This window comes from Lepidochelys kempii, chromosome 15, assembly GCF_965140265.1.
Source record: "Lepidochelys kempii isolate rLepKem1 chromosome 15, rLepKem1.hap2, whole genome shotgun sequence".
Lineage (NCBI taxonomy): Eukaryota > Metazoa > Chordata > Testudines > Cheloniidae > Lepidochelys > Lepidochelys kempii.
In genome coordinates, this window is record NC_133270.1 from 29,097,101 (window position 1) to 29,116,148 (window position 19,048).

A 19,048-nucleotide genomic window follows, 5' to 3' on the forward strand; every position below is an offset into this window, starting at 1 on the left:
TTATCTACCCCCCCCCCCACCTCCCACACATGCTCCAAATGATAATGTAATTTCTTTGAGGAAAGGGAGCAGAGTGAACCATCAATCCCCACACTAACCCCTGACTCTGAAAGCCATGTCAGTAGCTAAATTTAGCTAACTTGCAAATAGGTATCTATTCTACCAGCACAATAATCATGCTATTTTGATCATGTGAATATCTCAGAGTGCTTTACAAGTAACTAATTTGCTATGCCTCACTGCTTTACAGGTGGAGAAAGTGAAGCATGGAAGGGTCCACACTTCACTAAATATGGTGCTCAATACTTCTGAAAAAAATCAAACCATAAGTGACCTGGGCCAAGGTCAATGGCAGAACCAGGAACAGATCCCAGGAGTTTTGACTCCCAGTCCCTGCTATAACCATTCTATCTACTCCATCCTAAAAAGGGTATGTGTGTGTTGGTGTTTTAAGGGGAAAAATGGGGAAAACCAACCCTTAAAGGAAAACTATACAGTACAGATTACTTCCTGGAGGGACATAACTAGGTCCCATTTTTCTCAGGTGTATACTGCATGTACAGTGTTCCAAGGGGGCAGGTAGTGGCAGAACTGCTGCAATGCCCCACTGCATCTCCAGCTGAGGAGAGCTTTTCTTTGGCCTTTTGACCTTGCTGAGAGTAACAGTATACTTGGGCTTGCCCACTGGTGGGAAGGATGGACTGGTGTCTGCATGTGCTCTTGGACAGATGACCAACATATCAATCCAGTAGTTCAGAACTGGTAGCGTTATACATCAAGGATGAATTTGGCACAAACACTTCAATATGCTTAGACCTCATGGGCTGAATTTTCTCACTGCTAAGTATGTTCTAAATTAAGCAAACTGCTTTGCAGGGGGTTTAGGGAGCTCAGCAATTTAAAGTCCTGTTATTTTGTAGCTTAACTTCTGAGTCACACAAAATATGCCAGACATGATAGTTTAGCTTGAGCACTTCCTGATTACAGATGTCCCAGGTTATACATCTTTCCAGGACATTTGCAATGATTTATTTATTTATTTTTTAAAGCAGTGGTTCTCAACCTTTCCAGAATACTGTACCCCTTTGAGGAGTCTGAAGCCCGAGCCCCCTGCCCGGGGCTGAAGCATGTAACTTAGCTACGCAGGACCCCCTGTGGCGTAAAGCCCAAGGCAATAGCCCTGATTGCCACCCCCTAATGCCGACTCTGCACTTGTGACCACCCTGTCCTGTGACCCCTGTGAGATTCGCAATTTCCCAGGTTGAGAAACACTGATCTAGATGAGTTGACATACCCCCTACAAGGGTTGTGTGTACCCCGGGTTGAGAATTACTGTTTTAAAGCATGTTAATTCAGTACAAACAAAATTACATTTCAACAACATGAAGGCTCAGATTGCAGGACACATCAGGCCGTTTCACCTTTATCTCACGCTGTTATACCTCGTCCTTCCTCAAAACAGCATGATTTACATACACATGGACAAATTCAGCACTGGCGCAATTGGGTGCCACTCTCATTGAAATAAATGATACAACTTTATATTTCCCTATATTTTAGGGGAAATGTTACCCTTTATGTTACCCTTTATGTTACCCTTTAAAGTTATTTAAATGCAGGGGTCATTTTTTGTCTTTAATACAGAGAAACATGAAATGGTTGTAATTTAGGAAACAAGATCATTCTCACTCTGTGTAGCAGCATTAGATTTCTCTTCATACACTATGGTCTTTAGTATACAGTAGATATGTTATAGCAAATGGTGAGGATAGCTTCATTAAAGTGATTAAACAGCCTTATTTTGAGGGGGCATTTCAGTTCTTGTCCTATGTTCAAGAGCAGCGAAGATAAAACAGTATACAACAGCTCTTGAATGTGGTAGAACAATTATGCATCTCAATGAAACACTGGCCTGTGGTGATCTCTTCCCCAGACCTAGCTAAGCATTTGTTCAGTGAGAGACAGAGAGAGAGAAACCACTTTTGTTTGGCCTTATGATTCATGCAGTTCTTGGCCAGAAAGGGGAGCTATAGAATTATGCAATGACGATAACTAGTGCAATATAAGAGTCTGATCTGATAAAAAAAAGGGATTCAGGAGCATGCTCAATAGCGTGTGTCGTCAGGACAGGGAATGAGGATGAATGTGTGGGTTAAAGCACAGGACTGGGAATCGTGAGTGCTGGGTTTTATTCCCAGCTCTGCTACTGCCCTGCTGCATGGCCTTGGGCATGTCCCTTCACATCTCTGTGACTTAGTTTTCCAGGTGTAAAGTGGAGATAATAATACTGACCTGCCTTACAAGGGTGTTGTGACAGTCTGTTGCGGTGAATGGAGTGATATAATTAATGCATTGTTTGTAACGGGAAATACTTGGATGGAAAGTACTGTAGAGTGCAAAGGACCAATAAACAGAGTATTAGTAATTGTGTCCAGGGTAGTTATTAATGAAAAACTATTGTTCCAAATCATATACAAGTACATTATATAAAAAGGCTTTTATATTATGTACACACACAATTGTGCAATATATTACACACAATACTTATCAACAGATATAGAGAGAGAGAGATACATATATATTCAGTATATTTTTGTTTCACCTTCTCCACTGTAGTGGTTTGTTTAAGATTTCTTTTTCCTTTTTTTAATGTTTCAGTCCTAATTCCTAATTAAAATGTTAGGACACTAAATAAAAAAGCTGCAATTAATTGCAACAGATGGGGTTTTCTTTGTTGCCTGTCTCAGACATAGCAGATGATTAACTATAAAGAGGCAGGCCAGAAAGAAGAACCCACCCCCCACCCCCAAAAAAAGAGAGAGAGAGAGAAGAAAAAGCAGAATTCTAGCTATGCAATGAATAATTTGGGACCACTATTTCCTCTTGTGTTGAATAGTAAAAAGAATTCAGCCAGGCTCTGCATTGTAAACACAGGCTTTTGGAAATGAGCAGTAATGTGTGGATTTAACAGCCTTATTCATGTAGCATTTCTTGTTACATTTATCACATTTGAAATCTACATCCTGATTATTCAATCTATTTTGAATTCTTTTGTCATCTCCTCCCTTTTTACTCACTTCTGTAAAAGGTCCCATTACAAAAGCTGCAAGAGAGTCAGAAAAAGGAGACGAATGCAGCCAAATCCTTGCCATCAGCCACGGACTGTCTGGGTCAGGTGGGTGCATTTCTTTTAAACATTAATTCCTCTGTGTGTTTGTTTGGTTTTGGAACAGTTAGATCATGAACATGGCACAATGGAGGGCCACTATTCCATATCCATAGCTAAAACTAATGTTCCTGTAAGAAAACTTATTGCATCTACCAGCAGTTTCTGTTCCCCAAAATGCTGCGTGCCTCTTTGCTGATGTAAACATTATTTCAGAATGACTTTAAGAGCCAGATGCTCCATACTCCTTAGTCAGATAAAACTCCCACGGAGTAGTGGTCTGGGTCTTTAAACCCAGGGATCAGTATCAGGGATGTTTGGTGTACGTAACCCAAGTCTTTCGGGTTGTTGATAATTTGCAGTTGCATACACATTTCATTTTGCACCTGTTTGATATTTTCCCTGGAACCTGACTTGATGTGGCTATAAACATTAAACCATTACTTCTCAAGAGTATGCACTTGTTCTCCCCTGCTTTGCACCTTGTTCCCATTCTGATTCAGGTTTCCACCTTCTTTGCATTGGTTTAAGTGACAACGTAACGTGCAAGGCGGGGGGAAGGGGCGGGGGATCCAGGCCTATTTTTAAATTAAGCTTTTATTAATTGGAAAATATTCAAGGTTAACATAGATTTCCAGTGTCTTAAAATGTGACTTTTCCCCAAAGAAAAATGTATAATAACCTACCAGATCATCAGTAGTCAGCATAGGTCTACAACACACCTACAAACATACGTCTTTACTTTTAGTTTGATGTCTGTCTGACCCATGTCTGTTTTTACAGTTTTACTGGTTTCATTTTAACAATGTAAGCTTGCCCACAGCTTGGCACAGCTTCAGGCTAGTATAGTCTTACTCCTCAAGAGAGTAATACAGCCAAGTCACACCACAAGAGTAAAAGAAACTAAGGGAAAAAACTGCATCTTATATCAACAGGAGTAAATTAATCAAAATATTGGTCCAGAGAGACAGTAGCAAGTGTGAACATGGGGAAATGAGTGAAAGAACAGCATCAAAGAGCATGTTGTTGATAAAAAGCACTATACAAGAGCTAGGTATTATTATTCAGTGAAACTTTTGTATAATAAAGCCCCCTTTTCACAAAACAACTTAACTATAAGTGGCAGTTTTACTAAACTCTGCATTGAAACAATCTAGGATTTTCACTCTACCTTACTGTAGAGGTCTGCTAGATCCCAGTTTGCTATGAATGGACCCCATGTGTTGCTCAATATTAATCAGATAGCTATTTCTTGAAGAGAGTCACCAACACATTTCATCAGACTCATCTCAGCCCGGAACCACCACCTGTGGTTTATTTTAAACTGAGCACTGCAATCCAAAGCTATAAATGCAGAGAAGTATTCTGAAATCCTGCCCCCCAGCAGAGTTGCCATGGCTCACCTTTTCTGGCTGTACTGTGCGGAGGTGCTGACGCTTTGCCTTCTGCAGACTTCTGTCTTTCAAAAGTTTTCTTCACATCTGCAACTTTAAGCACTTTTTCATCCTCTTGATTTTTCTCCCCCTTTTGCTCCTGCTGAGCTGAGCCTTCTTTTGGGATCCTTTCTCCGGTGATTTTAGTTGCACTATCTGGAAATGTAGCTTCTGGCTTGTTTTTGTTAGAAGTAGTCTTATTGTGTGGTTTCTGTAGCACCTCTGACATTGTTACAGTCTCACTGAAACTCACTGCTAAACCTTCCATTTGTAACCTGGTTGAAGGGGCTTTCGAGGAGTTTTGCTGGCTGTTTGAATCAGATACCACTGAATCTGCCTCACTTATGAGGTTTTCTCCACTGTCAGGGTGAAGGACCTGGCTGTCGTTCTCTCTTGAATCTCCAGCAACCAGAGCACAATTTGAAATTGCTGAGACCATTATCTCAAGGCTCTTCACTACCTGCTTATCTTTATCAAGCTTTCCTGCAGGATCCTTTTCACCAGTCCGACCATTTGGGCAATGGTCTGCAGAGCTTTCAGTCAGAGAGGAAAAATTGACTGTCTGCCTAAAGTTTCCACCTGGATTGCTGCTTTCCCAAAGAGTATGTGAAGCAGATTGCACTGTTCTGTCCTCTTTGCTTTGCAATGTATAATCCATCACCATGGCTTTTCGCTCCCTGCTATCTGACCTGCTCTGGATGCTGGGTTTATTTTCCTCTGAGGGAGAGTTCAATGTCAGCTTGTTAACTTGTCTGCTCTCTATGCTACTTTCTGAGTCCGACCGGCTTATCTGCTTCTTCAGTGTTCCTTGAAAAGTGTTGATCATATTTGCACTTTCAGTTGCAGCCTGCTCTGCCCCTTGATAACTTTCCTGGTGGCTGGCATTTCTCTGGATCAGAGGCAACTTGTACTCTGTCATTTCCTTTTTCCCTTCAGGTTCCATGTGAACAAATGGATGAATTTCTCCCTCTTGGCTGGAGATATTGATTTCAGCTTCCTCCAGCCTATAAACAACAGCATTCACCTTCCTGCTTTCAGCCTTGTCTCCCAAACACTGTTGTCCAAACTGCATTTCAAACACCTCTGAAGAGACTTCACCTTCCATACCTTTCCCACCTGCTTTGGTCACAGTTCGCTTTTCAGAGCATGACTCCTCTGCCATCAGCCCCTGGGTCCGTCTCTCACACACTCCTCTGCTTATTTGTAACTTCTTGGTGGAAACATGCACATCATAATCAGTGCCCTTGGGCTCACCTCTCTCTGTTCGGAGTCCCAGGCCCTCATAGCCAACTTGCTTCTTACTCAGCAAAACATAATCTTCGCACTTCATTTTGGACGTTTTGTTGGAGAGAGGAGAGTCTCTCCTTCTCATCTTACTTTTGTCATCAAGTAAATATCCAGAGTGGTGCCAGGTAGAGGCTTCCATCACTAGCAGCTCAGTGCTTTAATCACTTATCCAAATGCTTTGAAACTGACAAACTGAGCTCTCTCCCCACTTTGGGTCTCCACAGAGTTTTCACCACCACCTTCTCTTTATTTCACTCCTCAGTGAGACCGGACACAGCTTGGAAACCTCCGTTACTAGGTTATGGGAACCACAACTGTGATTATTCAGAATCACAGACACTAGAGGTGGAAAACACATATTGGAACGATGGAGTCCATTCTCTGTGGCAGGGCAGGATGTCGTCTCCTCACAATAGAGGGGGTCAGGATTGATATTACACTTGATGCTCGCCAGACTTATCCTACCTGAGCAGGCAAAACTACATCCAAAGTCCACTGGCTTCTAATCTGTTGGTGCATAACACTTGACATGCAGGATTTGCTATATATCTGTGTTCTCCTCCAGTTAATCTCCTTCCTTTCCCCAACTGTGAGAGTAATTTCTGCCGATTCCCTATGGTTTCCCTTTGGTGACTGATCTTGCTGCAATCCCCACAGCTGTTTTCATGGTTATTTACAGTCACATAATTTGTTGTAGTTCATCTGCGATGGATCATCTTCTGTCAACTGTTCTGTGGTTTTTATAGAGATCTTGGAAATATATGTCCACACCCCTGGTTCATTTACTAGTGCTTTAACATGAGCCTCTGTCACAAACCCCTTCTCCCCAAACGCTTCTTCCTTGGAAGCTGTGTGCAGTTCACACTGATGCTGGGACCTTGGTCTGGATCGCAGCGTACTTGGGAAAGATACTATATACGCAAAGTATTTAGGGCAGAGACAGATTGGCTGGAATTATCTGCAGGAATATGTTATTGTTAAGTGAATTACTGTGACATCAAAGTATTCCAGAGATAAACAGAGAAGCCCAACACCAGCCTCAGAAATAAGATTCCATTAAGACACTAAAAACACACACAAATTATCAAAAAACCCTTACTAAAGTTTTGGGCATTGCTAAACAAACCTTCATGCAGAAAATTCCTCTCTCCAGATTACAGTTCTGCCAAATAAGTGCCTGTAAACTCTCTTGAGAATGAGGCAGAAGGCGGGGAAGGAGAGATTTTTAAAGAGTCCTAATCCATTTATATACAGTCCCAAATGCCTGACATTTTCACTAATGGTGAACATGGCATCCCACCAATGACCTACTTCCGTCCCATAGGCTCTCCCCAGCTCTTTGCCTTTTAGGGTGTGCTAGGTGTCGGGCTTCCCTATTTGTATCTCACTCAGAATCGCAAGTGGGAATATTAAAAAAAAGCTGTAGAAATACATCAGTCCCTTAGCTGTGTGAGCAACTGTGCATTATGCATACAGAACTCTCTCCATATCCCTCAACAGTTACTTGCCGACGTGGTATACTCAGTCTATGGCTCGGCAAGGCTGAAACTTATATGTTCTGTCCTCCTTGTCTCTGCCTATTTACTGTTGGAGGCTAAGCTGAAGAGCAGAGTAGAGGTACCTCTGAAAGCTGGCCAAATGCAAAGCACATGTGGTCTGGAAATAGGGCCCCAAGATCTGTTTATTTAACAGTGGAAGTTCAGGGGAATTTTTTTAAATGATTTGATTGCTGGCAAAAGGTGCCAGATTGACAGGTCTGGAGGCTGAAATCCTGAGCTTATCCACAGATCAGGCACAGGTCAGGGAAAGCTTCTCCCACATGGCCACCTGCCACCAACCTTGCTCCTCGCCTGTAAAGATCAGTTCTAGAAGTGGAAGCACAGCTAGTTCTCCATGTCCCTTTTAATCTTTGGCCTCTGAGCTGAAACTGCCAATGAGAGGGCCAGTTAGTGCCAGTGATTTCTGCTAGGTGGCCACTTGTGCAGTAGGACCTGAAACAGAGATGTCCCACCCCCTTCACACAAGCCACCCGACAGCCATCAAAAGTAATAACTTCTTGCCGCCACCATCCAGAGCCAGATCTGAACCAGTGACCTAGAAGTGAAAGGCTCCATTATCCACATCATCATCATCAGCCCCTTGCGCCAGCTAGCCCCACTGTGGGGAACAGCATCAGCACACAGCGAGGCAAAACACAGCATAACACTGGGAATTCTACATCCACAGCAAGGCTGCCCAAAACAAACAACTGCCCTACTTTGGGGTCACACGCTGAGTGCTGCAAAAAAGTCTGCAGCAGTGTTTTCCATCTACACGCTTTGAACAACACTGTGTCACCATCCCTTCAGGTGCAGGAGCTGCTGTCAGCCCTTTCCTGAGCAGGGGCTTTAAACAGGTCTCTCAGTTGGTTTGAATAGCCTTCCTCTCCCCCATTCCCACCCCATCTTCACTTTTGGAGCAATATTTGGAGAAAGTAGGTGGTGGGGTGACAAGCCTTAAAGCCAGGCCACTTCCTATCAACATAAGGACATCAGATTCATATGCGTTTGCCTTTGTCATGACAGGTACCTACATCTGAAGGGCCATGCCTGTGGTGCTGACTGTTTTCCACCTAGCCATGCATGCTCCATCCCTAAAACATTTGCAAGCCCTTTCCTTTTCCTGTCCTCAATTTCTCAAAAGTACTAAAGCCATAGAGCTCCCAGTAGAATAATAAATGCTGCTTGGGAAGTGGGGTTTTATATCTCTTCCTACCATAAACAGGAGATAACATATCCATTTTTTGGCTAGATCTGCACAGTTATTTTATTACCCCTAGAACTGATTTCAGATCTGCACAATAAGGTAAATACAGCTTGATGCTTTAAAATCAGGGAAGAAGGACTAGTGTTGTCTGCAGCCTTCTAGGGATGACGGGAAGTTTACAAAAACCAAACATTTCCAGCTGAATTTGCAAAGCAACTTCCTGCAAGAAGAACCCCATTGCCCTAAAGCCTTATGGTCAATGTGTCACAAGCCAAGTGACATCATGACATAACTTCAAGCTTCCCCAGTTGAGGGCCTTTCACATCAAGTGTTTTATTTCAAAGAGTTCTTTATCAAGCACCTGGCAGACTCTGACAAGGGCTTCTGTGATTTGAGCTGGTGGCTGCCAGTTAAATCTAGGCATAAAAGGAAATTGTTATTGCAGTGACTTTGCCTCCACATGGTTGGAAAATTCACTGTAGCGCACAGGGCAGCAGTGAAATACTTTTAGGGACTATGCTAAACGCCAGGCGAGGGCTGAGGCTGGCACAGATTGGCCATCGGCTGTCAGAGCACTTGCTTACCCAACTAGCTTCCCAAAGCTGGAGCAGTAAGCAGAGTTAGCAATTTGAGATCTGTATCCACATGCTGGCCAGGGCTCTTCCACCCCCATTCTGCCCGCAGTGTAATCAGTAACACACATTGGGCAGTCAGTGAATGCAAGTGACAGGCTCATAAAAGACTCCATAAAGAACAAGATCAGCTTGCTGATCACCATAAACAGGGCCCAGTGTATCCTGAGATTTCATGACCTTGCAATTTGCTGCAGAAACCCACCGCTTGCCTCAGAACTCTGATGCCAAATCTAAGCTAACATTTACATGTCTAGCCCTTATGGCTGCCAAGGAAGCTGTCTAAATGTGACCGGAGTGTAAATTGATACAAAGCTGTCTTCATGAGTCTGCAGACAGCTTGAAACTAGTAATCAGCAAAGAGGAGGAGGCTGACCTGTTCATCGCAATGGGTTGTTAACCCAGAAACTTAATTCTGGTCATTGCCATATCGATACAGTTAGCTATTTCACTACTATATATTCTGCCTCATCTTTATCCCACAATCCCATACCACCTTCCCATTTTTCTACAGGTTCCAAAAGCTTCAAGTGCCCATCTATGCAGCTGCCAGAGCCTCCAGCTTCTCCTTGACAACGTCTACAAAACCACTGTGCATTGAGGAAGTGGTTAGGGCACTAGCTTAGGACTTCAGAGACCCAGGTTCAATTCCCTGCTCTGCCACAAATTTCCTGTGTGACCTTGGGCAGATCACTTAATCTCTCCATGTGTCAATTTCTCCATCTATAAAAAGGGGATAAAAGCAAGTCCCTGTCTAACGGGGTGAGGCTGGCACAGATTTGTCTGAGGACAAAACTGTAAAGGTTATGAGGTGCTCAGATACTGTGGTGATTGGCACCATAAATATCTTACAAAAATACAAATAACGTGACTTGTGGCAAAAATGGAAAATCTATGGGCCCAGTGAAATAAAGTGAATTTAAGTAACACCACATGAGGGATACTCAGCAGATGAGCCAAGGATGGAACAGCCCTTGGGAACTGAACCTGCCTCTTGCCAGCTGTGATGTTTACAAATCAGGACTCAGGCATGTTGGCAGGGGTCAGCATGCGAGGAAAACTTGCCCTGCTGCTACCCATGCTTTACTCAGTCATGGATAGAGGACTTCCAATCTGGCACCACTCCACAGCAATCTGCCATGGCCTCCGCCACACACGGTCAAAAGGTGTAGCATGCGCTCCCCTTCCCCCAATGTCAGCTGCAGTCTGTTCCCCAAAGGGAAGGTGTGGAACCTCGCCCCCACCCATCCATGACCGGTTTGGCTCAGGGAACACAGGGACTGGGACTGTGGCTACATTTTTACTCCCTCTTCTCTCCCCTCCACCATTGCTCACCCACCAGAACTAATCACATCCCAGAGCGTTTATTTACTCATTCCATTTACTGCTTCCAGGAGCAGGGGCAATCAAAACCAAGACAAATCTTAACACCCCGTGAAAGCTAAATCAACACCAGCAGCTTGTTTCCCCTTATGTGCAATGCCCTCATTAGAACAGTAACAAAATCATGCCAAACAGGCCCAGACATCACCACGTGGTCTTCTAATCACCTCAGTCAAGCAGAGGAAGGTCTAACAAGGTTCGATGGCTGGAAGTTGAAGCTAGACAAATTCAGACTGGAAATAAGGTGTAACTTTTTAACGGTGAGAGTAATTATGCATTGGAACAATTTACCAAGGGTGGTGGTGGATTCCCCAGCGCTGACAATTCTGCTCTAGGAATTATTATGGGGCAAGTCTCTGGCCTGCGCTATACAGGAGGTCTGATGAGATGAGGCCAGTGGTTCTTTCTGGCCTTGGAATCTAGTCATTCCCCTGCCCTTGCTTGGTCCTAATATATCAGTGTGTTCACCACATTCAAGTTTATTAAAACAGTTACTGGCTTTGCTTTCATGGCTGTCACCATATCACAGATGTCAACATATCCAGGGTGACACAAAATGGTTTACAACTAGGAGTAATGGGATTGAATTAAGCAAAGGAAAATATTGGCTGAACATCAGGAAAAAAAGTGCTAACTCGTCAGACCCATTTCCATTGTGTAATAGCCTCCTGAGGGAAGTGATAGAAAGCCCCAATCACCCGAATCCTTTAAAACTAAACTGGACAGATCCCGAGAAAACATGCCACAAGGAACAAACAATCCTGCGGTGCCTGAGGTCAGGGTGGTGGGAAATGGGCTATGCTTGATGATAGCATTTGGTCGATGAAGACTAATGGACCACCAGGGACACACAGTAAGTGGAGAAGACTTCACTTTATGTTGTTCTGTCCTAATGTTGTTTCATATTCTTCCAGGTATCACACCGAGAGGGAAGTTAGGGGAATGTTCCATTCAGGCCACCTTACATATTGAGCCCTGGTCACACACTGGGTATTGGACTCCTTCGGTGTTTTATGTTCAAGCAGCACAGTTTGGGAACAAGCCTAGAAATAAATTCCATGCCAGTCATCAAAAACAGACAGAATTTGTGTTGCTCCAGATGTTGTCTGGTTTTGCCATGGCAACATCATAACAGGATATAACTTTCAATCATAACAAGAAAAAAATATTAACTTACCGGCAATAGTAGCAAGGACTTTCATCAGGTTTCTAGTCCTGTCTCATAATGGCTGCTTAGAAATTATTTTTATGTGCAAAAACCTAAAGAGGCAAACCTTCAAGCAGCTTCTGAATTGAGGCATTCAGCACATCTTTGGAGACCAGAGAGGAGCAAGGGAATTAATTTAATGAGAATGTTTGGGTTAATCAGTAAATAACCAGGATTAATTTAATGAGAACATTTGGGTTAATCAGTAAATAACCAACAACTCAGAGCTCCTTCACATACAGACACCTGCTTCCACATAGTTTTGCTGAGAGATGGAGGTCAGGGCTGGGGACCTAGAAGCACATAACACAGGGAAAGCTGTTGTTTTTCAGAACTGCAGGGCTGATTTTCAGAAGACCCAACACTCCCAACTCAAAGTGAATTCTCTGCACCTGAGAGTCAGGCCGTAAAAACTGAACACAAGTGCATGTTACCTGGAGCATTAGTTTTCCTACGAGTGTCATCATGTGAGTATGTTTGGGCAAATCATAAAAGGCCTTGACAGAAAGCTAAGAACTCCCCACCGAGCACACACTGTACAGTGTCTGTCTTCATCCCTAAAACTGGACATCTACCGTGTCATGGGAGGATTCTTGCTTACGATAAGGGGACAGTTTACAGACAGATGTGGGTCTCATTAAATATACTCACACATGCACTGCTCTGCGAGGGCCGGAAGCAGACTTGACAGCCGCAACACACAGAGAATCATAGAATCATAGAATATCAGGGTTGGAAGGGACCCCTGAAGGTCATCTAGTCCAACCCCCTGCTCGAAGCAGGACCAATTCCCAGTTAAATCATCCCAGCCAGTAAGGAAGGAGATTCTACCACCTCCCTAGGTAACGCATTCCAGTGTTTCACCACCCTCTTAGTGAAAAAGTTTTTCCTAATATCCAATCTAAACCTCCCCCACTGCAACTTGATACCATTACTCCTCGTTCTGTCATCTGCTACCATTGAGAACAGTCTAGAGCCATCCTCTTTGGAACCCCCTTTCAGGTAGTTGAAAGCAGCTATCAAATCCCCCCTCATTCTTCTCTTCTGCAGGCTAAACAATCCCAGCTCCCTCAGCCTCTCCTCATAAGTCATGTGTTCCAGACCCCTAATCATTTTTGTTGCCCTTCGCTGGACTCTCTCCAATTTATCCACATCCTTCTTGTAGTGTGGGGCCCAAAACTGGACACAGTACTCCAGATGAGGCCTCACCAATGTTGAATAGAGGGGGATGATCACATCTCTCGATCTGCTCGCTATGCCCCTACTTATACATCCCAAAATGCCATTGGCCTTCTTGGCAACAAGGGCACACTGCTGACTCATATCCAGCTTGTACCATATCCAGAGCTATGGTACAAGCCAGACTCACGGGGTAGACAGAGGACAGGGGGATTAGGGTGGAGGATTGTACTTCCACAGGATGAAATATTTTATTCTGATCTAAAGAGAAATGCAAAAATATCAGGATGGTCAGGAACTTTGGCAGGGCTGTAAAAACCTGATTTACAGATAACCTCAATCTCAGGACTTTGGTTCAGAGAATTCTGTTTCCTTTATTATCAATCACATGTATTATGGTAGTGGCTAAGGGCCAACCCAGAGCCATCCATGGTGCCAGGCGCTGTAAAAACACAGAGTAGTTGACATCCCCTGTCCTGGGAGCCTGCAATCTAAACAGACCCAGCAGACCCCGGGTGGTGGACGGGTAGAACACACCAGCAGAGTGAATTATGGAACGGTGGCAAATGTCAGGTTAGTGCCACCAGTTTTCTTGGGTGGAGAAGAGTTTGGTTAGGAGGGGATCAGCTAGAGGCAAGGGAGAGGGACTCTGAAGGGAACAGGCTGAAGGGAGACAGGGCAGGGAGAAGAGACTGGGGGCAGGATGGAGCACACAGCCAGTCAGCACAGGGCAGTTTCGGGAGTGCAGAGCAGTGCAGCAGGCAAGACTGTGTTGTACTGAGTTGTGTCTCTTCCTTGGGATCAGCTTTCTGCTGCTCTGCCCTTCCCAGCACCCATGCAGGGTTTTATGCCTGTGTAGCACACCCTCCCTCCACCCTCTTGCGGGGCTCTGCCTTCCCTCCTAGTCCCTCCAACAGGCCTATCCCTTCTTTTAGGAGGCTTTGTCACATTGTGGTCTCTAGTCCCAAGACAACAAAAACAACAGGGTCTGCTGCCCCTCACAGGCTACTCTTCAGCCCTGCTCACTGGTGGAGGGACTTTCTCCCTGGAGGCCCAGCTCTGATCCGAGCTGCTGAGCCTCGGGGCTTCCTCCCTGGACTCCTTCCCCGAGTCTGGGTCTCCCAGTCTGCCACTAAGCCCGTCTGCCTGGGGAGGTGGACTGTTCCCAGGCCTGCCCCAGCAGCCTCCTTCTCCCCTGCCGCTCTCTCTATTCATGGCCAGGCCCAGGAAACAACCACCCTCCTGCAGCTCCCCTCCCCAGCCCTTTATGAGCCACCTGATCCCCAGGCCATCAAGATAAGTTCAGGGGGCAGGGTGGTGGTGCTGCTCATCCCAGGCCCAGCTAAGCCCTACTCTCCTTAAAGGGCCAGCCAGCCTGTGACAATTGCCTTCTCAGATTTTCATTACGAGGTGTTCCCTGCTCGGCATTAAACCCTCATTTTTCATCTAGCTATTCCATGGCTCTCTCTTCCTGTGAGCCGAATGTTTATGAGAAAACAGTTAGTCTCTGAAGGCCCTGTTTTCATGGCTGCAGGAATTTCCACTCAGGTCTTCCTGGCAGGGCTCTAGCTCTAATTCTGTTTGTACTGCAATTTCATTTAGTCCGTCAAGTCAGCAGCAAATGCTGATAGAGCTAGGTCGCCCGCTCTGCTCTGCTGCAGTTTGGACCAACAAAGTAGTCTCACCACCACACCCATGCTCTGTGCAGGTTGTGATAGTAGTTCTTGTGATGCAGACATGGCCACTAGGAACTGACCTGAGACCACCAAGTCTTTTCACATAAGCTGCTGAGCAGCTGTCATGTGGCAGTGACTTTCAGCCCCCATTGACCTGGGCCGGGATCAAATCCATGACCTAGACAGGACAGTCTTCATGTTTTGTTACTAGTCATGAGCCATTCAACCACCCACAAAGACAGAAAGATTATCTAATTTAATTCAAACATCTAAAATAAATAAAAGGCTTGGATCATTAGAGAATTTCAAATCAAGATGTTTTCCTGGGTGGTGTATGTTTCCCCATTGCTAAATATGAAAGCAGCCAATTTCTGCTCTGTTTAATTCTACAGCAATCACAGTGCCTTCATGTGTGTACCTTTTCCTTGTGTTTCCCCAGTAATCTGGGGTGAGCACAATTCAGACAAATATCAAGAAGCAACCACGGGGCCCTGTGCAAAGAGTTTCAAAAGCAACAAATAGGAAAAGGAACCAGCCATAAAAGGAACACAAGTTTCACAAGGGTAGGTGTGGATATCAACAGTTCAGAATACAAAATAAATTGGTGCCACCCTGCACTTTGAAACCAGCTCTCTGGAGACTGTTCTGAGCATAACTGAGATTTGGATAGTCTGAATGACAAATTCAAATACACTTCTCATTATTGCAGATTCAGAGATCCTCAATCTGGCCTAGGCAGTCATTTCCCATCAGCTCTAAGACATTTGACCTTAAACTGGCACATTCAGACAAGAATGGGAATTTACCTCAGTGGCTGCTCTCCGAGCATGCCATATGGCCTTCTCCAAGACTGAATATTTTCCTCTCCTTTCATAACACTGACTAAGGATGAGGCACCAAGAGTCTGAATTATTGTCCTCATTACCTGCATATGCATAGAGTGGCTATGGGTAACCAACAACTGGCTGGTCACATATGTGGTAGCAGAGCTATTGCAGATCCAAGAAAAGATGTGTTCAGTGCATTCCTTGATCTTATGTCACTACCTAACTAGGAACAATTGACTGGTAAGAAAAAATTATACAAAGGGCAGCTGAAAATAAGGATCCACACATGGTATAATTCTCAAAAGGTGACCCAGTTTTATGGGCCATCAGTCTTGACAGCATCCTGAAATGTGTCCTATCCCTGTTTAAATACAGTCCATATCAGACCACAATTGAACTAGGAGTTATTTGTGGGGTACACATTGCCTAGATGCCCACCTTTGCACAACCCTTCAGCAATGTCTTGGGTAAGTTCAGTGGCCCACTTTGGAGCCATCTTCATTTGCTGACTGAGAGCAGAATTTAGCTCATAATGACACCAGTGCTGGGGCTCATTCACGTGGAGAGCTGCCTTTAGTCCTGTTTAATTGACAGAGAGCTCCCACCTCTTGTTAAAACATCCCTGGGAAGGGCTCAGCTTTTGAGGCATTGTTTTCTTCACTGTCCAGTTATAACCAAAAGCGGACTTTCTTCCTCCTCCATTTAAACTGAAACTATACTAGGCTGTAGGGGCCTGGGACTGGTGTCAAATGATCCAAGGCCAAATTCCCTTTTCATTTACATCAGTGTAAATCTGAAGTAATGCCACCAAAGTCAATGGAGCCAGTCTAGATTGATGCAGGCTTTAGTGAGAATGGAATGTGGTACTAGGGTTGTAATCAGCATGAAACCTACAAGGACTGACAATTCTGTCAGGCACGGTGGTGAAAGAGAGAATGGGGAAGAACAGGGGGACAATTCTTAAGCAAAATGAACACACAGTCTCACCCCGAGAAGTGTAATAAAAATCCATAGCACTCTCTCTCACTCACGTACAACTTGTAAACTCTGTCTCTCCTCCAGGCTCCCAAGAACTGGCCACAGTTCTTTCTACAGATTCCAGAGCTTGGCTATGCTACCTTTCCATACAGGCACTGCTCACCCAGGTGGTGAATTCCTCTCCATGGGCTCATCTTTCCCCCACAAATGACTTTCTATAAGGTCACTAGCATAGTTCAAAAGCATGCCATTTGGCTAAACAAAGAAGCCAAATCCATGGGGCTGTACGCAGAGCTGTGGTTCCAGGATGATACTTTATAAACCCATAAAGTGAGAACAGGTTTGAAATATTCCCTGCATCCCCTCCTGTCCCTAATCTCTCTGCAGAGAATAGCTGTGTGTGTTAATATTTGGACCAAACCATAGCTCACATGACACCAAGCTCCAGAGAGGCTTAAAGGTGTTGGATACCTGACTCATTTCAATGACTTTCCGGCCTACACTTTTCACACTTAGTATTTTGAGAAGTTGGCAAATTAATGTTGGCAAGAGATTAAAATACGTGTGGAAGTGTCAATTATTTCCCAGCAGCCTCACAGCATCTTAGCACTAACTGGGGCTTGCATGGCAGCCTCTGCTGAAGGACCCAATGGGTTATGGAGACGAGCTCCTCTCTGAAGCTCTCCCAGAGATCAGTGAAACCAACTGGCAGTGCAATATGGGGTTCAGGCCTGGGCTGGCACTGCCCATGTTCTTCCTGACCAATGGTTAAATGACAGATGCCAATCTCCTGCCAAATCGGAGCTGAATCAATTTTTAAAATGTAATTTTAAAACAATACTTCTTGGGGTTAATGACTTTCTCCCAGACAATTAGCAAGTATGCCAAAGCTGAAGAACATCCTCAGCCTGTGCTTTGTTACTCTGCCAAGGTAAACACTGACATTTTCTTCCCTGAAGCAGCTTAGAGAGCAAGAACAATTCCAGGCAGTAACAAGACTCCTTAAAGGCACAAGAGACAGATGCTCGCTGTTTGCCTTTAAAGGCAAAATTTGGTGAATACACTGGAAGGGCTGATCCTACGTCCTATGGAACTTTGGTCTGGAGCAGAGTTGACTCATCACAAAAAGGCTTCATTTTCCCAGTTACATCTTGTAACTTACAATTAATCTGCTTTAATGCTAGCTATTTGTTCTTTGAAGGAGACATTAAAACGCAGGTTTCCACTCACTACATCTGCTGGGAGTTAAAGAACCCATGGCACTGTCAGATAATGCCATGTATCCTCTCAAATAAAATAAATTCTCCTGTGCTGTGGACAAAATATTGCTTCGCATGTAATAGCTGCTGCATTTGCCTGCACAGACACCATGCTATTGGCATTTGACTCATTACTGGGAAAGATGCTTTGAGATGCTCAGAGTCTGAAAGAGTTTCCTTAAAGCCAAACTCCAGTCTCTTAAAAAAATCTACTGGCATTGTATATTTAATTCCTGTTCCTCCTCCATTAAATGGATTTCTATTTTTATTTCAAACAGCCCCCTCCCCGCCAAAAGAAACTAAAAAAGACTTGCAGCCCATATTCAGACTTTATTTCCAAAAATTAAGTAAATGGGATTAAATAAACCCAGCAAACAAAGGGGTAAACATTCTCAAAGTTAAAAGACAGCAAAGTCACTGGGAGATGAGAGTCAAATGCTGATGCTAAAATCTCTTCACAGTGAAGAATGCTAGCAAAACTGCACCATGAGCTTGGAGAAGCTGCAGCATGAATCAGTTACCTCAGCGTTGCTAGGTCATCTCAAGGACCAAATTCTTTTGGATCTCTGGGGTCTGCTGCCTCTCTAACCCAGTCCCCATTTTTGTATCTCCTTCCTCATTACCCCTGGACTCTGCACTCCCTGGGTCAGGTGTTTCAGGAAGAAAGCAAGTCACTGGTGTAACAAGACCTTACTGGGGCCAAATAGGCACAGTTCACTCAGCAGTGGTACTGTGACAACAGCTGCAGGTGGAAAGGGGTGTAAGCACGCTCCAGTCTGATCTCGGTGATTGTACAACACAAGCCTGGCTTACACAGTGTGGGGAGAAAGAGGGCATGTAACAAAAAGGAGGTGTGGAGGAGATAAAACTTGTGAGGGGAGAGAGGGAAGCTGCTTGATCTCACCACCACCTGCTGGTTCCTTTTTCCTCTTTCCTGCTTCCCACACCACTCCTATCACTTGACACAAAACATTTCATGCATTTGCACCCTTACCGAATACCAGAGAGATTGGTGCTAGTTACCCTCCCTGACTGTTCATGCCCACTTACTCCTGGGGTCAGATTCTGATCTCAGTTTCGCCAACGCCACTCCACAGGCTTTGGTGGGCTGGCAATGCAGTGGTGGCCACTTACATAAGAATCTGGCTTGTGACATACATCCCCACATTCATCATCACCGAGTCTGGCCCTATAGGTCAGCCGCAAAGCCCTATAGGTCAGTACCCCCTTCTCAGCGACAGCTGTTTACTGACATTGACTCCCCTGTAATATACTG